The following is a 17,837-nucleotide window of genomic DNA, read 5'->3' on the forward strand; positions in this document are numbered from 1 at the left end:
AGTCTTTATATATTCTCCTTGAATGCACCGCACATGCATACACATATTTTTCCATTCTCAGTATGCCTTGTGAGAAAGGAAGAGGAAGGTTAACCACACAGAAGCACATATAAGCATGTTATGTGGAGTATTGTTTTGTAACATTGCTTTTTATCTCTCTTTACAGCCATTTTGTATGTCTAACAAGCTTATTATATTATTGCTGTTTGTTACTATGTATACTAATTTTTAATAGTGTCATCCAAGATTTATACAATGCTCCTGTGCACGTATGAATGTATACTCCATGTACTGTATATCCAGTGTCCATCATGTAACTATTTTATGCAGTGACGTTTGACATCGTTCACTTGAATTTATATTAGTATTTTTCTTAACTCTGTACTTAATGTATTTTTGTGTGGAGCTTTTCTCCCGGGGCCTCCTCTGAAAAAGGACCTGTGTCCAGTCAGATTTCCCGATAAATAAATAAATAACTGTGTAATGAAAAATTCAACATAGGTCAAATGCTTTTTAATAATACCTTCTAGCATGCCGTGTTTCAGTCTTGGTAGCTGTAGCATTGTGATTATTATGGATGCGAAAGAAATTCAAACCTGTATTTGTAGGCCAAAAAGTGCAACTGCTGATTCAGAAAGATGCGCATCTGCCAGTAATTGGTGCTCATTTCAGTTCTCTTCCATAGCAGTGCACTTCTTCCTTTTGGTGTAGAAACAACTATGAATTGTATGGCTTGCATAATCTGGCTAGATTCTAGATATTTATGAAAATGTTGAAGGTGTTGTGCAGTTGGAACAGCTGACAGTTTGGTGATTTTGATCTGATGTGTCAGAATGTTTACCACTGATTTTTTTATCCTGTTCAAGACTCTGCTGATTATGCATACACAGTTCCCTTTTTTCAGTGCCACTAGGTCTTTTACATGTGGGCACTGTATGCTTTCTGAAAAACAAGGCCTTTCTAAGCTGTTTTAACATAGTTTAAGTTGCAGGCATTTTGTTGAATGAATGGTGACTGAGAAAAGAACATTTAAATATGGTGGTATTTAAGGGGTCTTTCTGTGCCAGGAATTATAAAATGTAGGCAGTACTTGTGTGCTAAAAGTATATAAACTTTAGTGGTAAGTGCTGAAAGGTTTGTTGAAGGATGTCGTCTTGTGCTGTACATGAACAATATTTCCACTTAAATCTGACAGTCATCAGGGACTTTGCTACCATAACAAGCTTTCTATTGACTACTGAATCCCTGTCATGTTTAAAATCCTTGTGCCTACACAACTTCTCATTTTGTGGTATATCCTTATGGTCCAAATTTTATATTCCCACCCTTAGTAGCCCTGACTTTGACTGTAACCCCCTTTCAGTCTATACCTCATGAAGTACTTAAGCCAAGTTGAAATGTCGGCATTCAAAATGCTGAAAGCTAAGAAAGAAAGAAAAAAGACTGAAAATTCAGGAAAACAGTAAATATTGACCATCCCTCTTTTCCTAAAAACTTCTTTTGTGCAGGGATGCAAGCCCCCTCACCTGCTGAAGTTTTTTGTGTGTGTGTGTATTTACGCATGTGTGTGTATGTACACGTGTGTGTGTAATATGCGTGAGTGTGTGTGTAATATGCGTGAGTGTGTGTGTGTGTGTGTGTGTGTGTGTGTGTGTGTATATATATATATATATATATATATATATATATATATGTATATATTTGGGTGTGTATGTATGCATATGTATGTATGTATGTATATATACATATATATGTGTGTGTGTGTGTGTGTGTGTATATATGTATGTATGTGTAGAGATATATATATATATATATATATATATATATATATATATATATATATATATAATGTATATAATATGTGTGTGTGTGTGTGTACACAGGTTTTATATCAGCTCCAAGATTGACATAGAATATGGATTTTATGGTAGTCTCAAACTTGGTATGTAAGCCTGGATGTTCGGCCTTTCAAGCTTGGCATTGAGGGACTCGCTTTTGCAGGTTTTTACATTTCAAATGGTTTTCCCTCATGAGACCCTAGTGTTTCCTCGCCAGAAACCCCTTTGGTATTATACCCTTGGCTGCTCTGACTTAAAAGCTAGATCCGTCTACACAGTGTCATACTGACCCCCTAAAAAGTGATCTCTGCTTTTTCTGGCCATCTTTGAATCTTTATTTGAACCATTGGTAAAGTTAACACCCATTCTAGAGACCCACTGCTATACTGCAACATTACCAAATGGCATGGTGGGTATCCAAACTGGGTGATCTTTCAGAGCTTTTCAGTGGTCTGCTTTCTGTAAGCTTAGAAAGAATCTATGAAGTTTTTGCATTCCTGCTTCCTTAAAGGGAGGATCTATATATTAATTAAGTATAGTATAAATCAAGTCTGTAACACAGTCTTCAACAAGGTGTTTTGTGAGTAAACAAAAAATACTTTAGTTTAGCACTCAGAAAAGTGCATCCAATTATAAAGAAAAATGTTTGCACAAACTACTGCAGTGAGTAACCAGACTTGCTAAAATTACTGGGCAGTGAATGTGTTTAGTAAAATTACAGTCTTGTGTGGTTTGGGGGTAGATGTGTGTTTATGTGATTCTGTGCTTTCTAATCATTCTTTTAAGTAATTGTGTATGTCTTTTGTATCCAAGAAGGTGTGTATTAGTCTGCATAAGACTTGTATGCCAGTCCTCAGCTTACCTTTGACAGTGGCAGCTATGTTATTGGTGGTAAAGTTTTGAGATGGAAAGTTTAAATTTTAGGATAAGAAACTGAGGACATGAAAATCAGCTGGAGCTTAAGTATAAACTGACACCATGCTGTCATACTTAAAGGTTTTATTGCAGTTGCTTCTGTTCTGTTGCCCCCAGTCTTCTGATCTTATGGTATCTTTGCCACACCATACGCACTTACATTTGTGTTTTGTAGTACTGACATTTCTGTTCAGTATGAAGGAAGGGATTGTATTTCTTAGGTGACATCCTTCGGGGTAATCAAAAGGATTTGCCTGCACAATCTTGTAATAGATAATATATGTAAAGGATATAGTACGACTTGGAAAACGTGGGCTGTTTTATACAAGTTCACGTGCAGTGCAGTTAAAATTAATGTCATATCGGTCACTTTTCTTACTCCCGTCAACTGTTGTCATCTTATTGTTTGCCCTCATTATAGCTTCTCTTTTATGCTTTATACAAAACATCTTCTGTTGTTGCTGCTTCAGTTGCCATTTCCATTTTTTCATGCTTATACTGAGCTTTCTATACTCGCGGTGGTGGTGCTGCGGTAGCGTTGTCACCTCACAGTAAGATGCTGTCTGGTTCAATTCTCAGCTAGAGCGTCTTCTGCGTACAGACGTGCGTGAAAGGGTGTACCTTCGTTGAAAGTTGTGCGTCAGGGCTGGTAACTCTGCACGTAAAAATCAGCTACCAGTCATTAGCGAACCAGAGTTCCGCTGTGGCGACCCCTAACTGGGAAAAGCTGAAAGACACAACAACTGAGCTTTCTATTGGACCCTTGAAACTGTTTTGTGCTACTACGTAGTTGTTGCCCAAAAAGCTATAGAGGCATACAGGAAAATAACACTTTTTGTCTTCTTTATCCCAATTTTCAATAAATGTTTATTCATGGCATCATATAAACTTTTCACAGCTTGAAGGAATATAGTTTACAACTTTCTTTTAAATGACCAAAAAGTACTCCTTCGTATCTGGTCTGTTGTACAGTCTGTCTTTGTTTATGGAGGCATTGCTTTTACATTCACTGCCCTTAGTACGGTAATCCACACAGATTCCCCTATATGAACAGTTATTTACTTTCAGTATCTGTCTATCCATGTATCCATCCATTATTTGCTCTATTGTGTATACTTAGCTTGTGGATTTCTTACTTACAGTTGGTATTTGCTTTTTATTTGTTACTTTGGATAGAACTCTGTTTCACCGGGGCTGTCTTCAAGTAAAAAGTGTAAAACGTACCATGGTCAACAAAGTAGTATACACAGAACAAGTAGAAAATGTGGTTACTTCTAGTTTACAGGTGGTATTATCTGACTTTGGTAAACATTTTACAGAGCAAAATTTCATGGGAAGAAAAAAATCGAGTGGGGTGGAAGGAGAGAGCGAGGAAGGGTAAATGGAGGATATGGATTAAGGGGGGAAGGTGGAGAAGGAGGGTTGAATAATTGATTGGGAAGAGAGGATAAGAGTTGGGATGACATGTCTGGGATGGCAGCTAAATAGCTCAGTTCATAGAGTCATAAGTTCATAGATTAGTACTAAGCTAACTGCCCTTGCAAGCCATTTTAAGCCTAGTCCATTATCCCTTGCGAGACTCAAACGCTGCATCTTGTGTTTGTAAGGCAAACACCTTAACCATTAGGCCACACTTAGAGAAATTGTGTCAGAATGAAGAGGTGGTGGTTTTAGGTAGTCTGTCTGTTCATTTATCCATTCTTTCATTTTATTTGTATATAATAATGGGATAGGTCACTGATCCATATGGATGTTTTTCGTGCTATGCCCAAGAGTCTGCATGGTTAAGTGACATGCCACCCAGTAGGCAAAAGGAGGTTGCGGGAATCAAACCCTTTACTGCAGGAAGTAATTGTAATGGTTCATAGCTGTAATCCTCAGCACTGTCAGACTGAATGTTTCTAACATAACTTACACCTTCTCATTTAATTATTTTTTGTCAAGTATTTCTTGTTGTACTACTGCCCGTGTTCTGTTTGTTCATATCCTTTTTAACTTTCCCCACCCGTGTGTAAGTAAAACTACCAGCAGTACGTTATATGAATGCTTTTGTTATTTTTGTATACAGGTGCTGTAGTACTAACTCAGTCACGTTTATGCTGTAATTTGACTTAAATATAAAATTGGCTTTTGTTTATTTGCTTTTGTTGACTGGTTAGTCCGACTGAGCTGGTGGCCTCTTTTCAGGAGAGGTGCGAGGTGATGTTGTTTAAAGGGAAATTTGGCCAGAGCATTGGAGAATTTCCCTTAATGTTTTCATTCAGTGCCGTAGGTTCTTATTCATCCACCTGAGTTGCCACTAACTGAAGCATATGGGACATCTGTTTAATTTGTAGTCTGAAGGATTATCTCCTTGATTAAATTTGTCATAGGTGTCATTTAAGTTTACTAGTAACATATGTAGAGTAGTCTAGAACTTGGTATTTATATTTACTCAGTTTATCCATATTGTTAAAGTTTTAACTAATTGCTGCACTATTGGGGCTTCCCATATAGTACTGTATTCCAACGTAAGGTACTTTGTATATTTTAAAGTAGTTTTGTTAACTGGCTAAACCCACTATTGGGGGTGACCTGTGAACCTTGTCCTCTAAGCAGGGGTGGCTCGTGCTATTGCACTGCAGCCCTCCCAGCTGTAAAACAAGAAAAAATTAAACAAAATATAAAATAAAATAACAAAAAGAAAATAATAAAACTTTAAAAAGCAACTGCAAGTCCTGGAACATCGAGCATGCGCACTTGCGGCATTTCCCGATATTCGGACTGCTGGTGAACCAGTCTGGAGCATGCGCACAGAATCCAGACTGTCTACACCAGCAGTCCGGATTACAAAGACAACATGCATGTCTACATTTTCCCAACAGTCTATGCAGTCAGAACTGCATAGACTGGAAGGGAATCGGACTGCAACGATTGCAGGCAGGGTGGACTCGCGGGACAGATAGGATGAGCCTTAGGTGCTCTCGCAGGAAGGGCTTGCCTACCACATGGATTTTAACAGCTCGGCCGGCAATGATGGTGCAGGAATGGATTGAACAGCTTGGTTGTGTGTGTGTGTGTGTGTGTGTGTGTGTGTGTGTGTGTGTGTGTGTGTGTGTGTGTGTGTGTGTGTGTGTGAAATGCCCCAGTCGCTACATGGTGGTGGGTAGAGAATAAGGCTTGAACCCTATATCTTGGGCCCAAATGGCAAGAGCCTGAATTCTCTACTCACCACCATTTGTAAAATAAATGCAGATTTTTGCCTCGCATTTGTTCTGTTCCTTGTAAAATCTGTGGTTTCTGTATTTTTGTTTCTCAACACAGCCATTTATACAGTGGTGGCATTGTTGCCTAACAGCTACAGGTTGTCTGGTTTGATTCTTGGCTGGGATGCCTTCTATGTGGAGTCTGCATGCCCTCCCTGTGTTTGTGTGGGTTTGCTCTGGTGTCCTCTCATTTTACAAAGACGTGTCTGGAGTGTTTCTTCCTCCTGCCAAAAATTGGCTTTCGTTTCAAATCAGACTTTCCTGGTTAACAAATGTTAAATAAATAAAAATGACAAGCACTGGAATTTCAGACTTCATATTCTTCAGAAAGTACATGGTAACACAAAACCTATTATTATAGCAAGTTTCTAAGTTTATAAGATCGATATTTGAAATTTGTCCCCATTTTTGGGACTGTATTCCCCCATTATTGGCTTTGTCCACGTTTTTGTGCCAAGGTTGAGAGCTATGGTGATAACTGAACTCACTGAATATGTTTGGGGGCTGTATTCCAGCGTTATTGGCTTTGTCTATGTGTTTTTGCTAAGAGGTTGAGAGCTATGGTGAGAACTGAATTCACTGAATATGTTTGGGGGCTGTATTCCCCCATTATTGGCTTTATTCGTTTTGTGCTAAGATGTTGACAGCTATGGTGAGAACTGAATTCACTGAATGTAGCCATTTAAGTTGCAGTCTTACTCTTTCATAAAATAGATGATTGATTTGGCATAGTGGCATGTTGCTCTGACTGTTTTGCACGGAGTCCTGGGTTCAATGCTTGGCAGTGAAATGTATGGTGGTAACACATCATTTTATTCTAGCAACTTTCCAACATTATACAAGCAATGTTTAAAATGTGTCCCTGTTTTTTTTTTTTTTTTGTCTTTTGCCCCCCCCCCCCCCCCACTAAATTTTGGCTTTTTCCAGATTTCTTATGCTGCATAGTTCAGAGATGCAGCTGAGTGTCAAGTAGATTTTACAAGAAGCTGAGAGCTTCAGGGGAACAAAAGTTTAGTGATGCTTATGCTGAGTCTGATTGCATTGGTAATAGCACAACAGGTATAGTGTACTTGCTTTTGATGCAGAAGGCTGTGGATTCTACTCCCACAGTAGGTAGACGCATTGCTGATACTGTACTGTATTGTAAAGGGGGTGGATGCTGCAGTCCTTTTTAGGGAAGATACCTAGTAACTTTGAACCTGTTATCAGTTTGCCATCCATTCCCTATTGCAATATTACTGGCTTATCGTTTTTTAATGAAACATAGGTAATTTATTCCTCAAGGGCAACAGACACTTTATTTGTAGATGAAACAATGAAATATGTAGATGAAACAATGAAATATAAAGTTGTTTGCTAGCAGCAACCTCTTCATTAGTTACAGATTTCTTTAATGTGGAATTTATTTAGATGACTTTTACTTCTTCAGAGATTGTGCATATTTACCGATACTGGTGGACTGTAGAAGTATGAGTAGACTTTTATGATAGAAGTGTTCTGAATTGTTTTGTCATTATTGGTGCATGCATTTTTTTTCATTGTTTACTGAAAAAATGTTCTGAATTGGGCAGTTTGTCGTTATTGGTGCATGCATTTTGTATCATTGTTTACTGGAAAAATGTTCAAAACAAATTTAAAACGCCCTCTATAACTGTACTATATTGTACAAGGAATATAATTTAATAAAATCAGAAGGGTGTGTCAAAGACCTGTTGTATGTTTCATGTGCAAGGGGCCTATGATTTGAAAACAGTCCAAAGTTAGTCTTTATCTGTCACTGGCAAAATGTATTTTCTTTGAATGTGGGTTTCAGTGGTGTTTCAATGAATGTGAGTTTCAAGGGCAGAGAAGTTTTAATGTGAAGTCTGTTTTCATTGTGAGATTGCATTGCTTTTGATTAGCAGATGTCTTAGTGTTTGTGCTGTAAAATGCAAAATAAAACCTTCAAATGAAGTCCAAATCATCGTAGAAGTAAAGCAGTATGCACATTAGTGTTTATGGTAAATGGGGTGAAATTAGGGTTGCCAACCGTCCAGAATTAAGGGACACTGTCCGGAAGAACGGAAAATGCCTGTGTTGTCCGGAAAAATGGTGCACTGTCTGTGTGTACATTTTTGTTTAGTTTAAAAAAAAAATACATTTTTTTTATGGGCGTTCTTCTTTAAGAACGCCCTTTGCGTCCGGGTGCAGATGACGAAAACAGTGTCTTTGCGACTGTACTCTGCTCACTGCGCGCAGAATTTGAATTGTAAAGAACAGAAGACGTATGCTGAAAAGCCCAGCCCCCAGGCAAAGTACGAGTCCGGGCTCCGGCTGTCTGTATTTTCTCCAATTCAACACTGCGGCAGCGGCACATGTAAGTTCTGTTCCCCCCCCCCCCCTCAGCTCAGAACATCTGGTGTTCCTGCTAGGTTTCACTCATGTGGTGACCCACAGCTTCCTCCCTCCCCACAAGACAAGTGAGACAATCCGCATGGCCACACACACTTCTATGCTCCTCTGCCAGCTCCTACAGGTGCCCAAGTTGCCTTTATATCATCATACTGGTCTTTCAGTCGCAGATATTAAGGTAAAATTGCTAAACCTGGCATATGACTGATAGCGTGACTGTAGATTTAAAATCATTCCTGTACTCAAAGTCACACTGTGTTGTATTTTAATGGGGCAGGGGCCGAGATTTGTCAATTCATTGTAGCCTTCTGAATAAGTGCAAGAAAACCCTTCAGACCTGATTTAAATTGTTTCATATTTGTGTCACGTTCTAACTTCTGACTGGAGGTGAAGTACTGGTTGATGTAAAGAAAAAAAAATTCTGCAGCTCTGAAGCCCCTGTGAAAATATGTTTCTCTTCATGTGTCAGAAGTTTTCTGCATTCAGCTGAAAATGAATGCATGCATAGTAACTTATTACCACCCATACCTCTTGGTGGTTTTTTTTTTTTTTTTACTAAAAGATTGTGTGACACACATGGTCAAATACTTATATATACTTACAATATTTGCAAAAGTATGTTTTACATATTTCCTGAGCTAGGGTGGTGACTGAATGTATATGACAGACAGCAAATGAGTGTTCTTCTGTTTTACAAGTCAGAGGTGGGGGACCTCACTTTTTTGTGTCTGTTGGGCTGCAGTCCTGAGAGTATGGCCTCCTATGAACCTGTTTTCATTTTGCCATCCATTTCCTCTTGCAATATTACCGGCAGCTTACCATTAACGTAACATAGGCAATCAATTCTTCAAGGCAGCATACATTGATTTGTAGATGAAACACTGAAATATAAAATTGTTTGCTAGCAGCAACCTTTCATTAGTTGCAGATCTCTTTGTTTAATGTGGAATTTAGATGATGTTTTACTTCTGCAATCTGCAGAGATTGTGCATATTGTTTGATATTGGTGGATTTTAATGACATAGGTATGAGTGGCCATTTATGGTTGAAATGTTCTGAATTGGGCAGTTTTGTCATTATTGGTTCATGTGTTTTGTTTCAGTACCAGTCTTAAAGTTGTGATGGCTGCTAATTCATGTCTGCTAGCTGTTATTATGTATTAAAATGTAATACAATCAGGAAGGTGAATCAAAGAACTTTTTGCTTGGCTTTAAAAATGTGTGCAAGGGGGCTATGATTTGAAAAAACCCAAATGTAAACTTAATCCACCACTGGCCAGCCAGATGCATTTTCTTTGAATGTAGGTTTCAATGCTGTTTCAATGAATGTGAGTTTTAAAGGCAAAGAAGTATTTAAGCTATGTCTGTTTATGAGAGACTGTATTGCTTGTTTAGCAAATGGCTATTAGTGTTTTGTGCAGTAAAATTCGAAATAAAAGTTTTACATTAAATTCAAGTATCTGTAATCATTGTAGAAGTAAAGCCGAAAACAGTATGAACACAGAGTTTTGAACAGTATTTATGGCAACTGGGGAGAAATGGAGAGATAACCAAGTAATGGGACACTGGAATGGCTGTGTGTGTGTGTGTGGGGGGGGGGGTTACCGCATGCGTGGGGGGTACCACATTTTGCTTTCATGTACATGTCCAGAATTTTTGACATGAAAAGTTGGCAACCCTAGGTGAAATAGCCAAGTTCATTGGAATAGCTGAAGGGGGGAGGCTCCATTCGACCATAATTTTGTGAGGGGGAAGGGCGGCAAACTCAGACAGCCCCGACTGAACTATACCTCTCAACTGTCCAGATTTTCACAGAATGAATAGATTTTTGCTTCTTATTTTTGGTTTGTTCCTCATTAAATGTGTGCTTTTCTGGCAAATAATTTAGGAATTAAGTCACTAAATAATGGCAGGCACTGAGTTTCAGACGTCATAACCTTTAGAAAAATGCATGCTAAAGCAAGACCAGTTATTCTATCAACTGTCTCAGTTTATACAACAATTTTTTTGTACTGTTTATAAGTATATTTGGCCTTGTCCAGATATCCTGCATTAACAGGTTGAGATGTATGTGCAAATAAATTGCTTTAAAAAATTAGTCATATCCAAACCTCTCAACTGTCCCCGATTTTGGCTCAAAATGTTGCTCTTCCCCTAATAATCCCACCGCAAAATGGCAATTTTGGAAGAAAACGTGGATGGTTTACAATTTAAGAAATAACTGTAATAATCAGAGTTATAGATTACTTTTATTTCAGAAATGCATATTTATTATTTATTTATATTTGTTGACCGGGAGTGTCTGACTGGGCGTAGGTCCATTTTCAGCGGAGGCCCAGGGAGAAAAGCTCCACAGTTAAAAATAAACGGACAGTAGTTACATTGGATTACATAGCGATTAACAATTTACATAGCAATTTACAACATATTTACAGATTAACATAGTACATCAGTAGACAACTAGAATCTTTATCTGTGAAGTACATAACAGACATTAACAAATATTAAAATAAGAAGTTCCTGCTGTATAAGTACTAGGCTTATGAGCATCTGAGCTTGCTATAATCAAGGTAGTCAGTGGTTGGATGGGGTGGGTGATATTAGAGTGGGAGTGGCAAGGGCATAGCCAACATGTTTTTAGGTGCGCTTTTAGTAAAGTTTTGAAGTGGGTGCATGATGGTAAGGAGGTAATTGTGGGTGGAAGGGAGTTCCATAATTTGGCTATTGTGCAAGAGAATAGTGCTTCACCAGCAGAGTTATTGGCTTTAGTGATCTGCAAGTGATTTTTGTTGCTGGATCTTAGTGGTCTGGTGGTGCGATAGGGTTGGAGTAGATTCTGGAGGGATGGGACATTTAGTGGATGGTTTACTAGTTTGTGGGCGAGTTAGAGTTGATACCATTGAAGGAGGTGAGGGTGTTCAAGCCGGCCCAGTTCAGCAAGTGAGAGACAGTGGTGACTACGGTAGGATGCCCCTGTGGCGAATTTGGCAATTTTGTTGTAGCAGGTCTCTAGCTTGTTTAGATCGCATTGCCTTAGGTTGGTATATATTGGAGAGGCATAAAGTGGGGTGGAAATAAGGTGGGAATTTGCTATTGAAATCTTTGCTGCTTTGGTGAGAAGATGCTTATTTCTGTATAACGCTCCTAGTTTTTTGTGGACTAATTTTATTATGGACATGGATATGTGAATGTCAAATTTTAGTTTGTTTGTTTCCACTCCTAGCAATTTGGTGTGTTCAGTTGGGTATATAGTGGTGTTTTTTGCTGTGATGTTAGTGAGAGTTGTTTTGAGTATGTTTGGTGGGTTGGAAGATAGTAGTTTAGTTTAGTTTTGTTTGGGTTGAGTATTAATTGGGCATCGGATAACCAAGTTTCAATAGAGGAAAAGGCTTCCTGTGTGACTTTTTGCAGTTTGGGTAGGGACTGGGCTGAGCAGATGATGGTCGAGTCATCTGCGTATTGTATGAGTGTGCCATGTGTGGTGGCAGAGGCTAGATTATTTGTGAAAACAGAGAAGAGTAGGGGTCCAAGGATGGATCCTTGGGGAACCCCTATGGAGGCAGGTAGTTGGGAAGATATGTCATTCTGCCATACAATGGATTGTTGGCGGTCAGACAGGTAACTCTGAAACCAGTTGATGACTGATTGTGCGAAGGAAAGGTTATTGAGGACAGAGATAAGTTGTTTGTGTGGGACCACGTAGATTATTTTATTTTGTCAGCTGCTCAAATTAGCAGTACTAATATTAAGTGTCCTTTCTTTGACAGGTTCCCAGCTGGATTGTGTGGCTGTTTTATATTTTTGGTCCATTTTTCATAAAAATTGTGTTTTTTTTTTTTTGGCAAATTATTAGCAAATCATTAAAGACTGAAGTTAGAAAATAATGACAGACATTTGTGTTTCAGATTTCATACCTTTCAGAAATTCATACTAATGCAAGACCTACTACTCTATATTGCCATTCTAAGTTTATAAGAGCAATATTTAAAATTGTCCTTATTTTTGGGCCTTGTCCCACTTCTATGTATGGCTTTGTCCAGATTTCTTGCTTTGAGGTTGAGAGGTATGACAAATGTGTCAGGGCCATCACAGTCAGCCAGAGACATTTCAAATTGTGACATACTTGTTACATCCCACTGCCCCATGTAGTGTGACTCCGGATGTGTCCAAGCAAGGCAAGGAGCAGTTATGCAGTGTAAATGTGCAGAGTATCCCCCCATCCAAGGTAGATACAAGTACTACTTTTATTCTCTCCTTGATTTTGCAGAATGTTCTGGTTTGTCATATTTTTATACTGTTGATTTATGCTTATTATTACTCAAAGTGCCTGTTGTTCTGTGTTTAAATAGCATTGCTTTAATGACAATCAGGTAAGCTTGTCTGAGATTGTAAGATGCAAGTAAGCTTTAATAAGCATACTGTTAAAGAATTGCCAACAGTGAAAGCCTTTCTGTTGCCATGCTGAGAATACTTGCATAACTAGATAATGTATAAGCCTTGGGTATTGAAATGCATATGACTGTATTTGTAATAAAGGACTGGATTACATTATTTTAAGAAGCTCATTACATTTGTTGGAGACTTGCAGTCATCTTTGCCAGGCTTTACCTGTAAACCAAACAGAATGCCAATCTATCGTGTGTGGTCCATTACCTGTACAGTAATCCTTTAAGCAATGTATGTTGAGCTAGTTTCTTGTTTGCTTTTCATTTTTTTACTTTGATCATGTTTTCCCCATGAAACAAGTAGATAGTTGTCAGGCAGCAAGTCTTTTTTGGATGAGAAACATTTTTACAAGTGGGGTGTCACCGAGATTGCTACTTTCAGTATGTTACTTGGTACTTTAATAAAGCTGAATATAAATTATAATTAGAACTGCAGTGCAAGGAGAAGTGGTTTGATTTGAGTGGTGCTTGTTTTTCTTGTATTTGATTTTGACTGGCATTCCAGTAATGTATTTAAAAAGCAATTTATTTTTTCATGCCTCACAACCTTTTTTTTCCATCTAGATATTAAGTAAGCTGTCATGCAGCTAATGCATTGAAATATTCTTCTACACTTCACATTGTCTTGATTGGACTCTCAAAATGATGGTTTGGCACCCAGGGCAGCGTATTTAATTAAAGTTCCAGTTTTTGTGGTTTTGAGCATAGCTCCTCTCCTTTCTAGTTGACCACACCCCTTCCCATTGGCCCCACCCACTCAGCTGTCTCCTGCAGCCCCTCTTCGATTTGAACTCACCAGCCCCCACTGCCTTTAAGTAACTTAGAGTTGCAATAGGCAAATATGATGAAGGGTGTTGGCAGACTGTAGCTCTTATTAAGTTCTCTCCAAGACATAGACACACGTGAATAGAAAATAAATATTTGTTGTCATTTACATACATTAAAGATATGCATTATGTAAACTGTTCAATTCCTGCCTTTCCTAAAAACTTCACTTTTCTCCTGAACATTATTTTGCATGTGTTGTTCCCAAAAATTCCATTTATTTCTTTGTAATTTGTTCTTTCCCTTTTAATTTTCTTTAAATTTTTTTTTACAGTATTCTGTACTCCCTCTCTAATTATTTAACCTCAATGCCTTTGTTCATTTGAAAGTTTGTCTCCCCTAAAGTCCAGCCCCCTCTTGCCTGTTTTCTGTACCCCTACTTGCAGCCATCCTTCTTGGCAAAATTTCCTTTATTCATTCTCATGTTGGCTTCATTATATTCATACAGTTGCAGAAAGTATTTTATTTTGTGTGGTGATGGTGGTTCTCCATCAGGATCTGCATCCAAACTCACACGCTTACCCCCCCCCCCACACACACACACACAGACACACACACACTTTATCATTCTCCCTTTCCACTTTAAATTATAGCCCTTCTGGTTGTATTATGTATATGAGCCTTAACTGCCAACGCCTACAAATATTCCTTCAAATTAGGTGATCCTAAATCACCTTGTTTTAATGGGTGAATCGGCTTATCCCACTTAACTCATGCCTTCTTCCCTTCCCAGATACATTTTCTCTTATAGCATTTTTCCACTAGCACATGTACTTTTGTTCATTAATTATTTTCTCTTGTAGAGCTTTCTGAATAGTTTTGAAATCTGTGTTTTTTAGTATTACGTTTCAGCAATGAAAATAGTGACACCTTGTGTTTTTTATGTTAAAAAAAACACATATTTGTTTGAAATGCACTTGAATGCGAATTTATTCTCAAAGTTGTGTCAGACGGTCAAAGCCTGCTGTATTTGCAGCTTGTTCAGAACTGATTTGCTTCATTTCTATTGCTATACCTCTGGAATTCTTTTACCAACAGATGAACCCCTCTCTACCTGTGACATTCAATAGTTTCCTCATAAATGTCACCATATCATTACCCACCACTCTTATTTCTCTTGTTTTCTAGTACATGCCTCAGTTTAAACAAGACATCCTGACACACTGTTCCTTCTCCTCCCAAGTCCTGATTTTTTTTCCTTTGGAACACTTGTTTTGGTTGTGATGCAGTTCTTTTTGCATTAAGTGAGGCTCCATTCAGTGAGAATCTGTCACTTCCTCCTACCCTTCCTGGGTAGCTCTTTCTAGTTCTGTCAATGCCTGGATTGCTAATCAGTCCTGGGTTGTGTGGATCATGGTTTAAAATACAGTAGTTGGTTTGGATAGTTAACATGAAATGTGTTTTCGATGCATCATACCTACCATGTTGTAGCACTTTAGAAAAGGCTTGCATTGTTGCTGCCCTTTAATAGCCATAATCTTCATTTGATGTGATTACAGTTTTACACTGTGCTTATAAAGGTTGGGTAACTTAAACAAATTTTAATTTTGGTTTAGTTTCCATTGCAGAAGTGCCTACCTGGAGATCTTAATGAATATTAATTACTTTTACTGCGACCCTATTTTAACTTGCATGCTATAATAGAGTTTGAAATCTTAAACTGATGTAAGTGTATATTATGCAATGTATACATATTTTCTTTGTATGTTTATATTTTGTATACTTTCTCTTGTACATGGTATAAAATGCTAACCTAATTCTACTCATTTGCCCCACAACAAATCTGTATGTATTCACTGTAACTTGTTTTTCATTTTTTCATTAACTTATCTTGTGTTGTAAGTTGATTATCTCTGTCCTTAGGTTGTGGCCGAAAAGGGTCCGCATACCAGCTCACTTGCCTGTTCATTTGTCTTATTATTTACATATTTCAATTTAACACTTGATCAAATTTGTATTTTTCCTTACTGGTTACAGCACCTTTTTTATAGCTTCTGATCATGAATATTTAAGCTTGAGAATGGCTCATGTCACCGTACTTTGTACAGTTTATATGAATAATAAATATAAAATAACTAACCAGATACAGTAATATGGTAATATTTTTGGGCACACAAATTCTCCATAAACAGTGAGACATTCAGTTATAGGCTGTGCAGAACTTCCTAACAGAGAAAAATCAATAGTCTTACTGTGTAAAACCTTTGAAAAGGTTTGCTCCAGCAGTTTAATGCAGATCATTAACATAGTATGAATCGTTAGTGAGCTTTGTCCTGTAGTGGTGGGTTTGAGACCATTAACAAAGTATGAATCGTTAGTGAGCTTTGTCCTGTAGTGGTGGGTTTGAGTTGCCTGCTTTGTGACTCCAAGCAAGTCACTTAACGAGGCAATGCTTCTTTGTCGCTATTGCAAAGAGCTGTGTATGTCTAGTGGGTATATCTTTTTTAACAAGTATCATTTTAAGCAAGAGCAGTGTAATAATGTGAAGATATGTCACAGCAATAACTGAGGTTATGTATTGTACACAAAAAAGTAGTTTGATTTTTCTTTTACTTAGCAAACTTCTGTCTCAAAACATTTTTAAAATGTGAGGCAAGCCTTGAGTGAATGGCGATCCTGTTTTTGATGGTCCTATTCCCCTTTAAAGTAGGGTGTATCCACTCACATATCCTGCCACCTCTTCATCTCTTGATGGTATTCAGGTTACCTCAAGTTTTGTTGGCTATGTTTGGTAACTTTTCTTTCAGGATTTCATAACCACAGTTTCAGTTTTCATTGTGCTCCTAATTTGACCTTTATAAAGGAAGTGATACAGCACTCCCTCTTTTGTCTTGAGGTTTCGTTGTGTGCTTGAGGTTTTCCATTTGTTCATTTGATCTGAGCAGATATGTTCAGCTATTGTTATATTTTTGTCTGTCTGTAGTAACTTTTTTAAAAAAAAATGTATTTGTAAGGATAAAGTGATACTTGTTTATATTCATAATTCATTTCTTTATTTTAATTACTCACTGTTTTTTTTAGAAGATTCTGGTCTGTGCAGTCAGTGCTTATTTCATCCTTTGCAACAAGGTTGATTTGCTAAAGTTGAAGGTGCTGGCTGTGTTTGTTCTGATGCGAGTATGATCAATTTCAGACATGCATAATATCCCAATTTTAAATCCTGCATGTTTTGCTCGTAGGTTAATTATGCAATGAGCACACAATGCTTTGAAAATTTAGATTTTACGTAAAAAATATGCTGTGTAGAAGCGAAGCAACTTGCTCAGGACAGCTATTAATATTTGTTTTTGCAACATTTTAGGCTTGAAAGTGATGTTTAGGAGCCATTAGTTATGATGATGTCTACCCCTATCCCAGTTCCATATTTTGTTGCACTGTACTTTTCCATTAGAAAATGTTGGGCAGCCTTCCATCTGTTTGCCTGTCTGTCCCTCCCCCTGCGGGCATACTGATCTGCAGTGTCTAGGATGAAAGTGTGGGGAAAGTGAATGAATGAAAACATGGAGAATTTATGTTTGGTCTCTGATGATAGCCGACATGTATGCAATGAAATCCTTTTCTAGAACAAGCACAGTGAAGCTCGAGAGGCAAATTTTGACATCCATATTGAGAAAACATAACCAGTAGTTATGATCTGAGAAACATCATCCTAACATGGAGTTTAAGCTGCCTTGATGTTCTACTAATTACAGAAAAAAAGTGTAGGAGAGCAAAGAGGTGCAGAGTCTTGAAAGCTATAACACACTTAATTCTTAATTGTGGTACTCGGATAGCCAGTACCTTTAAAAGCTGTTAAACACTTCTTCACCATGTTGCACTTTTTTTCTGCGTCACAGCTCAGTGTAAGCTTTCAAAGCTGTAAAAACTTCTGACCGTGTTCTGTGGTGGCTGCCTTGTGTGCTGTAACCCAAAATCCAATTATAAAGGCATTTCAAAGATGCTAAATGTAGAAGATTTTGATCAGGTCTCCAATCATGACCAACTGTGTTACGTGTCCAAGGTATGGATTTTAAGAAATTTAACTCTGGAAGTGAAACTGTAGAGGTGAAACTTGACATCTATATCTTTAACACATAATGAGTGCGTTAGGACTTGAATGTTAGCTGCTTCAATTTACAAGTGTATGAATATTAATCCATTTTACATCTTCGAAAGCTGTAGCAGTCAAAGTTTGCACTG

General features: G+C 37.9%; 1 protein-coding gene across 2 annotated transcripts in view; it reads left to right on the forward strand.

Annotated features, from left to right (window-relative positions):
* Window positions 1-17,837, forward strand: part of SH3RF1 (SH3 domain containing ring finger 1) — a 1,302,561-nt gene that overhangs the window by 19,096 nt on the left and 1,265,628 nt on the right. The window lies entirely within an intron of this gene.

The sequence above is a fragment of the Protopterus annectens genome, chromosome 2.part1 (genome assembly GCF_019279795.1).
Source record: "Protopterus annectens isolate FY-2018-M chromosome 2.part1, PAN1.0, whole genome shotgun sequence".
NCBI lineage: Eukaryota > Metazoa > Chordata > Ceratodontiformes > Protopteridae > Protopterus > Protopterus annectens.